Source organism: Phyllostomus hastatus, unplaced genomic scaffold (assembly GCF_019186645.2).
Source record: "Phyllostomus hastatus isolate PE091 unplaced genomic scaffold, TTU_PhHast_1.1 phas_contig_80, whole genome shotgun sequence".
In the NCBI taxonomy this organism is placed as follows: Eukaryota; Metazoa; Chordata; class Mammalia; order Chiroptera; family Phyllostomidae; genus Phyllostomus; species Phyllostomus hastatus.
In genome coordinates, this window is record NW_025333960.1 from 3,474,049 (window position 1) to 3,489,257 (window position 15,209).

A 15,209-nucleotide genomic window follows, 5' to 3' on the forward strand; every position below is an offset into this window, starting at 1 on the left:
TCAAAGTCACTTCCCATTCCTCTAAACAACTCTTAGACTTTTCTTTGGTTCTTTTTTCTTACTCCATGCCAACTATATTAATTTGAGTTCATTTGTTGTTGAAAGATCCACCATTATGGTGGATCTTTCTCTCCAATTTGGCTCTTATATTTTAATTAATTATTTACTATTTTTCCTTCCTTTTTCTTACTCTCTTTCACTTTATTTTATTTTATGTTACTTTAACTTCTGTTTAAACCTAATATTATACTATACACTTCCCTTTTCATACTCCATTCTACATTCTTCATTCCCTTTTTTATTCATGAGGTAAATTTTACCTTCTCTTTCTCCACTGCTCCAACTCCCAACTCTTATTCATACTCATCCCTCTATCCTCTCAAAATTATTTTTCTTTCAGTAGTCATCTCATATCTGCTCTCCTTTCTTATAATAGTCTTAATCTCTTTATGCCCTTATTAATACTGGTTCATTTGTTATTGATAGTGGGATTGTAGGGAGAGTTATATTTGTGGGTGTGGATTTGTTTCCTGGACTTTGTGGTTTTCTTCTGGCAGCACATAAGACATGATGGGAAGAATGACCATCAGTCAATCAGCTGGAGGGAAGGACCTACCAAAGAACTACCCAACAACAATCAAAACCCAATTACATCCAGAGGACCAGCATAAAAGCATAAAGGACATCCCAAGAGCATCAAGTTAAGGTGATTAAGGAGACTACATCACTGAATCTCACAGGCCTCCTACCATAGAAGTTCACATCACAAAGTAAGAAAGTCAAAACAGATCAATTTAAGAAGCAGAAGCAAACAAGAAGACTCACACAAATAATGGGAAGACAAAGAACAACCTCCAATTGAAAGGAAAAGAGGAATCCTCAGAAAGAATGTTAAATGAAACAGAGATAAGTCAACTATTAGATAATGAGCTCAAAGCAATGGTTATAAGGAAGCTGAATGAGCTCAGTGCAAATTATCAAGAACTACAGGGAAACTACACATAAAAAAGGACATAGAAACAATCAACAAGGGCCAAGAGGAAATGAAGAATACAATTTCTGAATTGAAGAACACATTAGAAGGAATCAAAAGCAGGCTTGAAGAAGCAGAGTATTGAATCAGTGACCTGGAGGACAAAGTAGAAAAAAAACTCCCAAAAAGTACAAGAAAAGGAAAAAGACTCAGAAGAATTGAAGGGAACCATCCTGCCTTGTTTCAGAAGGTGTAACCCCCCCCCCCCCACCCCATGGCTAAGGCTGAGTGAGTGACCTTTGGATCCAGAAGCCACTAAGGAGACAAAGCTTATTCCCTGGCAGGGGCACCACCTGTGCTCCTTTTTCTTCACCCTGCCTGGCCCCCAATGCTTGATTGGTTAGCCAATGACAGGTAAGATTCCCAAAGGGAGAAACTGCCTAAGGCAGCATGATCATGGGGAGGACCCAGGGAAGGACTTGGGGAGCTACAGCAAAAGGGGGTAATGGACCTTTCCCCCTCGGCTTTGACACAGCCTGAGTCCTCATTCTGTCTGTGAGAAGTCTCCTAATCTCTTGGCTGCCCTACTTCCCCTGCCTGACTTAAGCCAGAAACAATGACAGAGGGTGGTGCAGCCCTGTACTGGAAAGGGCTGGTTCCCCAAGGTGATCAGGCCTAAGAAAGAATATGTAAAAATCCTGTGAAACCTGCTTTGCTAAGAATGCTCTTAATTAAATGATGAGGGTCCAAGCAGGAAATGAGTTTGTTTCTCAAAGTTTTGTAGCCCTTGGCTAACAGACCCTGACTTAGAATAAGCCCTCATAGTTCTTTGTATGCTATCTATTGTTTGATCCTTACTGCCTGACAATGACTGATGAGCTTTACCTTTATTCCTGTGCAAAATGAACCCAATAAAAGCCCATTGAGGAAAAGGCTCTTGGTTCTTCTCCTTTGAGAGAACGGCCACCTTTCTTTCCCAAGCAGATCATGTCTTGGTAGACTTATTCTCATCCATGGCAGACAGGGGGGTCCTGTGGGTGGGGTCCCCCACAAAGAATGAAGATAAATTAAGGGAAATTCATGAAAACAAGAAACACAATAATATCTGTATAATAGGGATACCAGAAGGAGAATAAGGAAAGGAATAGAAAACATGTTTGAAAAAGTAATGACAGAAAACTTCCCTAATTTGATGACAGAAAAAGCTGCACAAGTCCAGGAAGCAGAGAGGGTCCCAATCAAGAGGAACCCAAAAAGGCTCATTGAAAGACATATCATAATTAAAATAGTGAAATTTAAAGACCAAGAGAGAATCTTAAAGTCAGCAAGGGAGAAACAAAAGGTAACATACTAGAGAGCCCTGATAAGGCTAGCAGTTGACTTCTCAACAGAAACATTACAAGCCAGAAGGGAATGTGTAGGGAACCGTATGGTGTGGAAATGTAGCTCAGTACTCACATGGAAAACCAGTGGGGAGCGAGTGGCATGCAGGACCACACCCATGGAGAGATTTTCCCATGGGGAATCAGGCCTGCATTGTACCTAGACTGCTATGAGACTTGCTTTTGCTAAAACTCCCTCACCTTGAATTGAGGCAGCAAGGGCTTGCTGCAACTTCCTAAAATCTGAGCTAAATCTCCCAAGTATGGAGTGTTACCAGTTCAACCACTTTTCTTCCTAATCTGCAACATCTTTCTGTTTGAAGTAATTAGCAACATTCTTTCCTTTGTTATCTATAAAAGGTAATCCCCTGAAGTGAACCTGTGCATAGTAAATGAGGACTACCCTCCATGTAATATACCCAGAAAAGCAATAAAAGCCTGTCCAGGAAGGGACTGGGGCTGGAGAGCCCTCTCACCCTCTCTCTCTCTCTCAGAGACAGGCCATGCCATCCCTTTTTCTCCACAGGACTTCTGTTGTCTGTGTGTACTTGTTCACGAGTAGCCACAACATACATGGATCCTGCAGACCAGGATCTGCCACAGGAATGGCAAGAAATATTCCAACTAAAGAAAAGCAAAGGCCTAAAACCAAAGCTACTCTACCGAGCAGGGCTCTCGCTTAAAATGGAAGGTGAAATAAGGAGCTTCCCAGAAAAAAGAAGGCTCAAAGAATACACCTTCACCAAATCAGCAATGCAAGATATCCTATTGGGGCTGCTTTAAAAAAAGGAAGATGTTGGGAACTACCCTGCCTGGTGTCAGAAATTGTAGTCCTTGCATGGCTAAGGCTGAGTGAGAGACCTTGGGACCATAAGCCACTAAGGAGACAAAGCTTATTCCCTGGCAGGGGCACCACCTCTGCTCCTTTTACTCCACCCTACCTGGCCTACCTGATGCATGATCAGTTGTCCAATGATGGGTAAGATTCCTCAAGGGAGGGATGATCTAAGACAGGCATGATCATGGGGGCCCCCAGGGAAGGACTTGGGGAGCTACAGCAAAAGGGGGTGATGGACCCTTCCCCCTCGGCTTTAACACAGCCTGAGTCCTCATTCTGTCTGTGAGAAGTCTCCTAATCTCTTGGCTGCCCTACTTCCCCTGCCTGACTTAAGCCTGAAACAATGACAGAGGGTGGTGCAGCCCTGTACTGGAAAGGGCTGGTTCCCCAAGGTGATCAGGCCTAGGAAAGAATATGTAAAAATCCTGTGAAACCTGCTTTGCTAAGAATGCTCTTAATTAAATGATGAGGGTCCAAGCAGGAAATGAGTTTGTTTCTCAAAGTTTTGTAGCCCTTGGCTAACAGACCCTGACTCAGAATAAGCCCTCATAGCTCTTTGTATGCTATCTGTTGTTCGATCCTTACTGCCTGACAATGACTGATGAGCTTTACCTTTATTCCTGTGCAAAATGAACCCAATAAAAGCCCATTGAGGAAAAGGCTCTTGGTCCTTCTCCTTTGAGAGAACGGCCACCTTTCTTCCCCAAGCAGATCATGTCTTGGTAGACTTATTCTCATCCATAGCAGACAGGGGGTCTCTGTGGGAAAAGCTCCCCCACAGGAAGACAAACAGTGAGAGAGAAAAGAACAAAGGTACAAAGGGAGTAAAATGGCAATAAATAAGTACTTATCAATAATAACCTTAAATGTAAATGGATTAAATGCTCCAATCAAAAGACATAGGATAGCTGAATGGATAAGAAAACATGACCAGCATATATGCTGCCTACAAGAAACCCATCTCAGAACAAAAGACCTACACAGACTGAAAGTGAAGTGTTGGAAAAAAATATTCCAAGCAAATGGATAGGAAAAAAAGGCCAGGGTAGCAATACTCATATCAGACAAAATAGACTTCAAAAGAAAGACCATAAAAAGAGACCCAGAAGGACACTTCATAATACTCAAGGGAAGAATCCATGAAGAAGACAAACATTATAAACATATATGCACCAAACACAGGATCACCCAAATATTTAAGGAAAATCTTGGAGGACTTCAAGCAAGATATAGACAGCAGCACACTTATATTAGGGGATTTTAACACCCTACTGTGAAAAATGGATAGATCTTCCAAACAAAATATCAACAAGGATATTGCATCATTGAATGCCCTAGATCAAATGGATTTAACTGATACATATAGAACCTTTCATCCTAAAGAAGCAAAATACACATTCTTTTCAAATGCGCATGGACATTTTCAAAGATAGACCACATCATAGGACACAAAACAAGCCTCAACAAATTCAAGAAAATTTACATCACAGCAAACATCTTCTCAGACAACAAAGGCCTGAAACTAGAAAACAACCTCAGGAAAAAACTAAAAAACACTCCAATTCATGGAGTTGAATATCATGCTATTAAACAATGAATGGATTAATAATGAGACCAAGGAAAAAGTCAAAAGGATATATATTTGTATTTCCTGAATGCAATGCTTCTGCCAAAACTCCCATCCATGGACTTACATAATACCTTACTCACCCTCATGGTATTCCACACAACACTGGTTTCTTTTTAATTAAAAAGTTTTTTCAATTACATTTGACATATTGTATTAGCTTCAGGTGTACAACATAGTAATTAGACATTTATATAATTTATTAAGTGATCACCCAGTAAGTCTACTACCCAAATGATGCCATACATAGTTATTACAACATTATTATTATTTTAAATTGTATTTATTTATTGTTAGAGAGAGGGGATGGGAGGGAGAAAGAGAAGGAAAGAAACATCAATGTGTGGTTGCCTCTTGCATGCCCGCTACTTGGTGACCTGGCCCACAACCCAGGCATGTGCCCTGACTGGGAATCAAACTGGCAACCCTTTGGTTTGTAGGCCTGTGCTCAACCCACTGAGCTACACCAGCCAGGGCTATTACAATATTATTGACCATAATGAGGTCTGTCCAGAAAAAGTCCAGCCATTGTTAGTCTAAAAGAGAACATTCACATAACATTAATGTAACCTAGCAGCCAAGGAGTAGATTGGAATGCATGTATGTGAACACTGACTTCACTGTACTAGTTGGTAGGCATGGTAGACTCTATTGAGTGAGCACATGTACTGTGTGGCCATGGCATTCAAAATGACTGAGTAGAGCAATGAATCTGCATCAAATTTTGTGTTAAGTTTGAATATTCTTCCACAGAAAGAATTAGGGTGATTCAGAAGGCCACAGCTGGGCAACTGGTGATTAGCAACTTCATCATGACAACACACCCATTCATTAATCACATCTTGTGCTGAATGTTTTATGGCAAAACATCAAATCACCCAGGTGACTCAGCCCACTTACAGCCCAGATTTGGCACTCTGCAACTTCTGGCTTTTCCCAAAAACTAAAATCACCTTTGAAAAGGAAGAGATTTCAGACCATTGATGAGATTAAGGAAAATATGATGGGGCAGCCAGTGGCCTCTGGGAGAACTGTGTGAGGTCCCAAAGTGCCTACTTTGAAGGGGACTGAGGCGTCATTGTCCTATGTGCAATGTTTCTTGTATCTTCTTCAATAAATGTCTCTATTTTTCATATTACATGGCTGGATACCTTCAGGATACACCTCATGTAGCTGACTATTATAGAATTATGCACCTGAAACTCATATGATTTATATTAACCAATATCATCCCAATAAATTCAATTAAAAATAAAAAATTTAATGGGCATCCTATCTATTTCACTTCTAGGAGCACCATGATCAAGTAGCCAGTGACATACATCTCAGTGCTGTTTTGACTCTCCAGTTCATTACAGTAACCATGCCCACTTTGCCTTTGTGGTTGAGTACTGCTACTTGGCCTCTGCCACCTGGGGCTCCAATTACTCCCATTGCATTTAGGTTTCCCAATTCAATGACTACAGTCCTCTCTCTGTAAGTTCTAACCCACAAACAAGAGCAATCACAAAGCTCTCTGAGGGTGTTAGGGATCATTCATAAATTTATTTCTCATAGTCATGGTAAAAGTGTGTCTTCTAAACATTCTCAAGATAAGTGAATAGGTCTTAAATGACAAATGTTCTCTCACATTCAATCTTTTTTTCATCCTGCTATAACTTATCTTTTAACTTAATTTTTGATCACTTATGTCTGCTATTGTCCAACTGTATTGATTTCTCATTTTTTTTCCTTTACCTGCTCTACATTTTGTCTTTATGTCATTATTCAGTATCATTCTTACCTTCGACATGGTCTTTCTCCTATATTTTTATTTGTCCAAATTCTAATCATTTTTCCATCCCCCTGCTCAAGGAATCTCTTCTATAATGACTTGCTGACCCTGATTCCACCATCACATCACATTCTCTATCCACCTTTCTTTGCTAAATGAAAGCAATAACTTTTTCTTCAGAATCCCATGATACTGACTTGTACTGATTCACCTTTCATGATTTAAACATGAGCCATAAAGTAGTTCTATATTTAACCCAATCTCTTGGAAGCACAGCATAAAATAGGTATGCCTTATTAGACTGAATTGTACACCAGGTGACTTACCACTTTCAAGGACTGAGAGAAAATTCAATCATTTGCTAGAAAAGCATATACCAAGTTCTTCAGGCTCTTCTTGAGTTGAGGGTAATGAGTGACCACTAGAGAAATTGAAACATAACGATAAATTGACATACCAGCTTGCATGGATATATATTTATACTAATTTTAGAAGCTTATCTGCCAAAGCCTGTAGAAATGTTAAGGAAACCCAACAGAAACAGCATTGTCAAATCTAAAATATTTATATTAGTTACCAATCTCCAGGCAAATGGAAAATCATTTTTCATGTCCTGTCACATGGGCACCAGCCCCCCCTTGGACATTTACAGGGACTAACCTTCATTAAAGTGAAGAAAAATTAAAGTGTAAAACCTGAAGTTAGACCTCCTTCCAAGATGGAGGCACAGGTAGACACACTGTGCCTCCTCTCACAGCCAAAATAAGGACAACAACATTTAGAAACAAAATAACAACCAGCACTGACAGAAAACTGAACTGTATGGAAGTCCAACAACCGAAGAATTAAAGTAGACACATTCATCCAGATCAGTAGGAGGTGTAGAGCTGGGTGGCTGGGTAGAGAGGGGTAACAGCAAAAATAAAGCGGTAGCTGGAGGACCCCAGTGGGCACACAAGGCAGCAGCAGGTGGACCTACCGAGGCAGTGGATTATGGAGGGGCTTGGCGTGCAAGGTGGGTGGTCTCACATTCAAGTGCAAATAAACCAGGTGAAACTGGGGAGCAAGACAGACTGTGCAACCAAGCATTCCAGCAAGGAGAAATAAAGCCTCGAAACAACTATTGAAAACACCTGTGGGGGTTGAGGTTCTAGGAGAGACTCCCAGCCTCACAGGAGAGTTCATTGGAGAGACCCACAGGGTCCTAGAATGCATGTAAACCTACCCACATGGGAATCAGCACCAAAAGGGCCCAGTTTGCTTGGGGGAAGTGGGGAAAGGGACTGAAATCTGGCAAAGAGCAGAGTAAGCACCATTGTTCCCTCTCAGACCCCTTCCCCACATGCAGCATCACAAACCAGCAACTGGGTTGCCCTGCCCTGGTGAATACCTAAGGCTCCACCCCTCAGTACATAACAGGAGCATCAAGACAAAAAAAAATGGCCCAAATGAAAGAACAGATCAAAGCCCCAGAAAAAAATACAACTAAGCAACAAAGAGATAGCCAACCTATCAGATGCACAGTTCAAAGCACTGGTGATCAGGATGCTCACAGAATTGGTGGAATTTGGTTGCAAATTAGATGAAAAAATGAAGGCTATGCTAAGTGAAATAAAGGAAAATGTACGGGGAACCAATAGTGATGGGAAGGAAACAGGAACTTAAATCAATGGAGTGGACCAGAAGGAAGAAAGAAACAACCAAACAGAAAGGAATGAAGAAACAAGAATTCAAAAAAGTGAGGAGAGGCTTAGGAACCTCCAGGACATCTTTAAATAATTCTATCATCTGAATTATAGAGGTACCAGCAAGAGAAGAGGAAGAACAACAAGTGGAAAAGTTATTTGAACAAATAATAAAGGAGAACTTCCCCAATCTGGCAAAGGAATAGACTTCCAGGAAGTCCAGGAAGCTCAGAGAATCCCAAAGAAGTTGGATCCAAGGAGGAACACACCAAGGCACATCATAATTACATTAGCCAAGGTAAAAATGAAGGAGAGAATCCTAGAAGCAGCAAGAGATAAGGAGACAGTTCCCTACGAAAAAGTTCCCATCAGACTGTCAGGTGATTTCTCAAAAGAGACCTTGCAGGCAAGAAGGGGCTGGAAAGAAGTATTCCAAGTCATGGAAGGCAAGGACCTACATCCAAGATTGCTCTATCCAGCAAAGCTTTCATTTAGAATGGAAGGGCAGATCAAGTGCTTCTCAGATAAGGTCAAGTTAAAGGAGTTCATTGATGCGCGTGGGGTCACCGGCCAGCAGTGACCACTGAACGCTGCGGATGGCTCGACGATAAACACGCGAGGAAAAACACACATGCACAGAGACAAACTAGTTTCTGTGGGGAAGTAGGGACGAAATGGCCACGCCTCCTAGTGGGGAGCGTGCCAATTTACAGTCCGTACCTGCTTTTATTGGGCTCATTCTGCATAATTCAGGTAAAGTACAGTACTCATTAGGGGGAAGTAAGGAACCATAGAAAACAAAGAACTGCCGGTCTATTGAGTTGGGGGTCAAAGAGCTGTAAGACTGAGGAACAAAATAACTTCCTCCTAAGACCTTTCTCATTCAACTGAGAGCATTCTAAACAAAGAAGGTTTCACAGTAATTTACATGTTCTTTCTTAGGCCTTATCACCCCGGGGAATCCGCACTTCTCAGTACAGAGCTGCACCACCCTGTCATTGTTTCAGGCTTAGGTGGAGCAAGGGAACTAAGGCAACTGGGAGACAAGGAGGTTTTTTTCCCAGATGCTGAGAACTCAGGCCATGTCAAAGCTGAGGAGCGAGGGCCCCTCACCCCCTTTTGCTGCAGCCCCCCAAGTCCTTCTTTTGGGGGGCCTCCCAAAGTGATCGTGCCTGTCTTAGATCATTCCCCCCGTGGGGAATCTTACCCATCTTTGGCTAACTGACTGAGCTTTTTGGGGTTCAGTTATGAACAAAGCAGCAGAAGCAGCATTCCTGCCAGGAAGATAAGCTTTTGTCTCCTTGCTGGCTTAGGGTTCCAAGGGCGTTCCCTTAGCCTTAGCCTAGGTGGGGGTTTCAGCTTCTGATACCAGTCAGGGCGGTTCCCAACAGTTCATCATCACCAAGCCCCTATTATATGAAATGTTAAAGGGACTTATCTAAGAAAAAGAAGATAAAAAAAACATGTATAGTAAAATGAGAGCAAACTACAATTATTAACAACCACACCTAAAACAAAATAAAAAAAACTAAGCAAACAACTAGAACAGGAACAGAACCACAGAAATGGAGATCACATGGAGGTTTATCAACAGGGGAGTGGGAGGAGGAGAGAGGGGGGAAAAGGTACAGATAATAAGTAGCATGGACGGTAGGTAGAAAACAGACAGGGGGAGGGTAAGAATAGTATGGGAAATGTAGAAACTAAAGAATTTATAAGTATGACACATGGACATGAACTAAAGAGGGGATGTGGGTAGGAAAGGGTGTGCAGGGTGGAGGGGAGTGAAGGGGGGAAAATGGGATAAGTATAATAGCATAATCAATAAAGTATATTTAAAAAAAGAAATAAAACCTGAAGTTAAGTGGAACAAGTGAAGCATATAGGAAGCTGGGTTTTAAGACTAACTGATTGGTAAAGGGTGAGGGAAAGTGGGCATTACATAAAACCATATATTCCAAAATTTAAGGCTGCTACAACATCATGTCTAATTACCTCTTAGCTAGGGATAACTGACTGTAAAGTCCTACAGCTCTGGTGTAGAGCGACAGATAAATGGAGCTGCCTGTTCTCTGGCCTTCAGACCCAACCATACCCAGTCACTGAGGGTAGCCTCGCTACAGAGCAGCAGCAGGTGCACTAACAGCAATGTTTCATGTAAAGGATGCAAGATTGGTTATAAGCCAACTGAATCCATGTGAAGACTTCCTCTCACTGTGCCAGTGCTAGTCCCCTTCATCTGTCCCTTCTTTTTCATATTGCCTTTTACTTCCTAAAATATTTGAGTACATATTTGTCTCCTTTACTTCTTCAAGACAGGGATAAAGTATGATTCTTCTTGGTATTTGCTGTGCTGCCTAGAACTTTGCTTTGCACAGGTATGTGCTTTAAAAATCTCTGTTAAACATGTATAAATTACAATAGCACAAAAGTCTTTAATGCCAAATCTGATTAAATGGAGGTGATCTATATCAAGGTTGTCAAGCATACTGCCTGTCACTTTAGGTGACATTCAACAAACATTAGGTGCTCTTGCCTTCATTGCCATGCCTCACTGCCAAAATCCTCTCTTCTTCAGCCTAAAAATTAAAACAAAATCAGGTTCTTCAAATCTTCAAGTCCTTTTGCAAATAGATGATATGCTTGTGTATCAGTTTATTATGAATATTAATTTCTTTATTCATCACAAGTGAAGTAGACATTCTCTCAATTTTAAAGATAAGAGAAATGAGCCCTGATCATTATGCTTGGTTGGGCTTGTTCCACCACCTCCACCCCAGTTCCTTAAAGTGTAAAGTTAGATATTTTGAGGTTTTTCTTGTTTCTTGAGATAGGACTGTAATGCTATGAATTTTCCTCTTAGGATTGCTTTCATTGTCTCATAGATCTTGGGTTATTGTGTTCCCATTTTCATTTATTTCAAGGTGTCTTTTTATTTCTTTCTTGATTTCATTGTTTACCCACTCATCATTTAGAAACATGTTATTTAGTCTCCATACATTTGTGTAGTTTTTTTTCTTGTGATTGATTTCTAGTTTTGTATCACTATGGCCAGAGAAAATGATTGATATGATTTCAATCTTCTTAAATTCACTGACACTTGTTTGGGGTCATAACATGGTCTATCCTAAAAAATGTTTCAAGTGCACTTGAAAAGAATGTATATTCTCCTGCTTTGAGGTGAAATGCTATGAATATCAATGAAATCCACCTGATTTGGTGGGCCATTTAAGGCCACCATTTTGTTGATTTTCTGTCTGGAAGTTCTATCAGACCTACCCATTGATACACTGATGTCAATGGGGTGTTAAAGGACTACTATGACTGTATTACTGTCAAGCTCTCCCTTTATATCTATCAAGATTTTTTTTTACATATTTAGGTGCTCATATGTTGGGTGCATAAATGTTTACATGGGTTATATACTCTTATAGGATTGCTCCTTTATCATTATGTAGTGTCCTTCTTTGTCTCTTACTGTAGGCTTTGTTTTAAAGTCTGTTTTGTCAGATATATGTATTGCCACTCAAGCTTTTTTTTTTTTCACATTCCCATTGCATTCTCTTCATTTTTATTTTTTAATTTGTTAAATATATTTCTGATTATGTTATTACAATTGTCCCATTTCACCCCTATGTCCATGGGTCACAAATAAGTTCTTCGGTTTCTGCAATTTCTATACTATTCTTAACCTCCCTCTGTCTATTTTCTAACTACCAGCTGCTACTTATTCCCTGTATCTTTTCCCCAATATCTCCCTCACCCTCCCTGCTGATAACCCTTCATGTGATCTCCATTTCTGTGATTCTGTTCCTGATTTAGTTGTTTGCTTAGTTTGTTTTTTGTTTGTTTGTTTTTAGGTTCAGTTGTTGATAGTTGTGTTTGTTTTCATTTTACTCTTCATAGTGTTTGCTCTTCTTCTTTTTCTTAGCTAAGTCCCTTTAACATTTCATATAATAGGGCTTGGTGATGACGAACTCCTTTAACTTGACCTTATCTGGGAAGCACTTTATCTGCCCTTTCATTCTAAATGAAAACTTTGCTGGATACAGTAATCTTGGATGTAGGTCCTTGCCTTTCATGACTTGGAATAATTCTTTCCAGCCCCTCTTGTCTACAAGGTTTCTTTTGAGAAATCAGCTGTTAGTCTTATGGGAACTCCTTTGTAGGTACTTGTCTCCTTTTCTCTTGCTGCTTTTACAATTCTCTCCTTATCTTTAATTTTTGGTAATGTAATCGTGATGTGCCTTGGTTGTGCTTCCTTGGGACCAACTTCTTTGAGACTCTCTGGGCTTTCTGGACTTCCTGGAAGTCTATTTCCTTTGCCAGATTGGGGAGGTCTTCCTTCATTATGTTTTCAAATAAGTTTTCAATTTCTTGCCCTTCCTCCTCTCCTTCTAGCACTCTATAATTAAGACGTTGGAATGTTTAAAGTTGTCTTGGAAGTTCCTAAGCCTCTCTTCATTTTTCTGAATTCTTATTTCTTCATTCTGTCCTGGTTGAATGTTTATTTCTTCCTTCTGCTCCAAATCATTGATTTGGGTCCCAGTTTCCTTCCCATCATTGTGGGTTCCCTGTGCATTTCCTTTATTTCACCTTGCATAGTCTCCAACCTTTCCACTATTTTGTGACTATACTCAACCATTTCTGTCAGAATCCTAATTGCCAGTGTTTTGAACTCTGCATCTGATTGTTTGGCTATCTCTTCATTGCTTAGATCTATTTTTGGAGATTTGATCTTCTCTTTCATTTGGCCCATTTTTTTTGTCATATTGTGCCTGTTACATGTAACAGGCATACATTACTATGTGAGGGGCAGAGCCTTGGGTATTTTCCAGGGCAGGGAAACCCCACATCATTGCATTGTGGTGCTGTATGTAGAGAAGGGGTCAGGGAGGGAAGAGCAAAGACAGTCCTGAGAGGGCAGTTCATAGCTATAAAGGCCTGCTTAAGAATGATAGATCATCATTTAACTGGAACCTTATCAACAAAAGAAAAAAGCAATCAAAATATAACCAGAGACATTGAAATTTAAAACAATCTGACAGTAACCATAGGGGAGGTGGGTGGGGATAATGGGGGAAGGGTTTTCAGGAAAAACTATACACAACACATGGACAAAACCAAGGAGTCGGGTGGAAGCAAGGGAGGGAGGTGGGGTTGGCTGGGGTCTGGGGTGGGGGGAGTGGTGGGAGGAAAATGCAGATGACTGTAATAGAACAACAATAAAATATATTTTAAAAAAGATAGAAACATTTCAAATAAACAACCTGACCCTACACTTACAAAAACTAGAAGAACAACAACAAAGACAGCCCAGAGCAAGTAGAAGGAAGAAAATAACCAAGATCAGAACTGAATTAAACAACATAAAGACTAAAAGCACAGTTCTAAGAATCAATAAATCCAGGAGTTGGTTCTTTGAAAAAATGAACAAAATCAACAAGCCTTTAAGCAGACTCATCAAGAAAAAAATAGATAGGACTCAAATAACCAAAATCAGAAATGAAAAATGAGACATTGCAACTGATACCACAGTAAGACAAAGGATTGTAGAGAAATTACTACAAAGAACTATATGCCAAGAAATCTGAAAACCTAGATGAAGTGGACAAGTTTCTAGAAAAATAGAATTTTCCAAAACTGAGTGAAGAAGAAGCAGAAAGCCTGAACAGACTGATAACAGCTGATGAAACTGAAGCAGTAATCAAAAGACTCCCAACACACAAAAGGCCTGGACTGGATGGTTCCATAGGATAATTTTACAAAACATTTAAGGACAAACTAATCCCTATACTTCTCAGACTAGTCCAAAAAATACAAGAAGGAAGACTCTCAAATTCTTTTTATGAAGCCAGCATCATCCTAATCCCAAAACCAGATAAAGACACAACAAAGAAAGAAACCTTCAGGCCAATAGCATCAGAACATGGACGTTAAAATCCTCAATAAAATATTGGCAACCTACATCCAGCAATACATCAAAAAGATCACACACCATGAGCAAGTGGGATTCATCCCAGGGATGCAAGGATGGTACAATATTTGCAAATCAATAAACATAATATATCACATAAACAAAAGAAAAGAGAAAAACCACATGATCATATCAATAGATGCTGAGAAAGCATTTGATAAGGTACAGCACCTGTTTATGATAAAACACTCAGCTAAGTATGGGTTGAGGGAGCATACCTCAACATAATAAAGGCCATATATGAAAAACCTGCAGCCAACATCCTACGCAACAGACAATAACTTTTCCCACTAAGATCAGGAATACGACAAGGATTTCCACTTTTACCACTTCTATTCAATGTAGTATTGAAAGTCCTAGTCACAGCAATCAGACAAGAAAAAATAAAAGGCATACAAATTAGAAAGGGAGAAGCAAAACTATCCTTGTATGCAGATGACATGACAGTGTACATAGAAAATCCAATAGATCCCCCCAAAAAGCTATTCAGCCTAATAAGTGAATTAGGCAAAGTGGTGGGATACAAGGTTAATAATCAGAAATTGAAGGCATATTGTACACCAACAACAAAATATCAGAAAAAGAAATCAGGAAAAAATCTCATTTTCTATAACAAGAAAAATAAAGTACCTAGGAAAAACCTAACCAAGAAGATGTAAGTCATATATTCATTAAAACTACACAACACTGAATAAAGAAATTCAGGAAGACACAGATAAATGGAAGCATATACCATGTTCATGGACTGCAAGAATTAACATCATCAAAATGTCCATATTACCCACAGCAATTTATAGATTCAACACAATCTCTATTAAAATACCAGTGATATATTTCACAGATATAAATAAAAATTTCAAAAATTTATATGGAACCATTAATGACCCCAACTAGCTGCAGCAATTTTGAGAAAGGAGAACAAAGGAAGGGATCACCATCTCTGACATCAAACT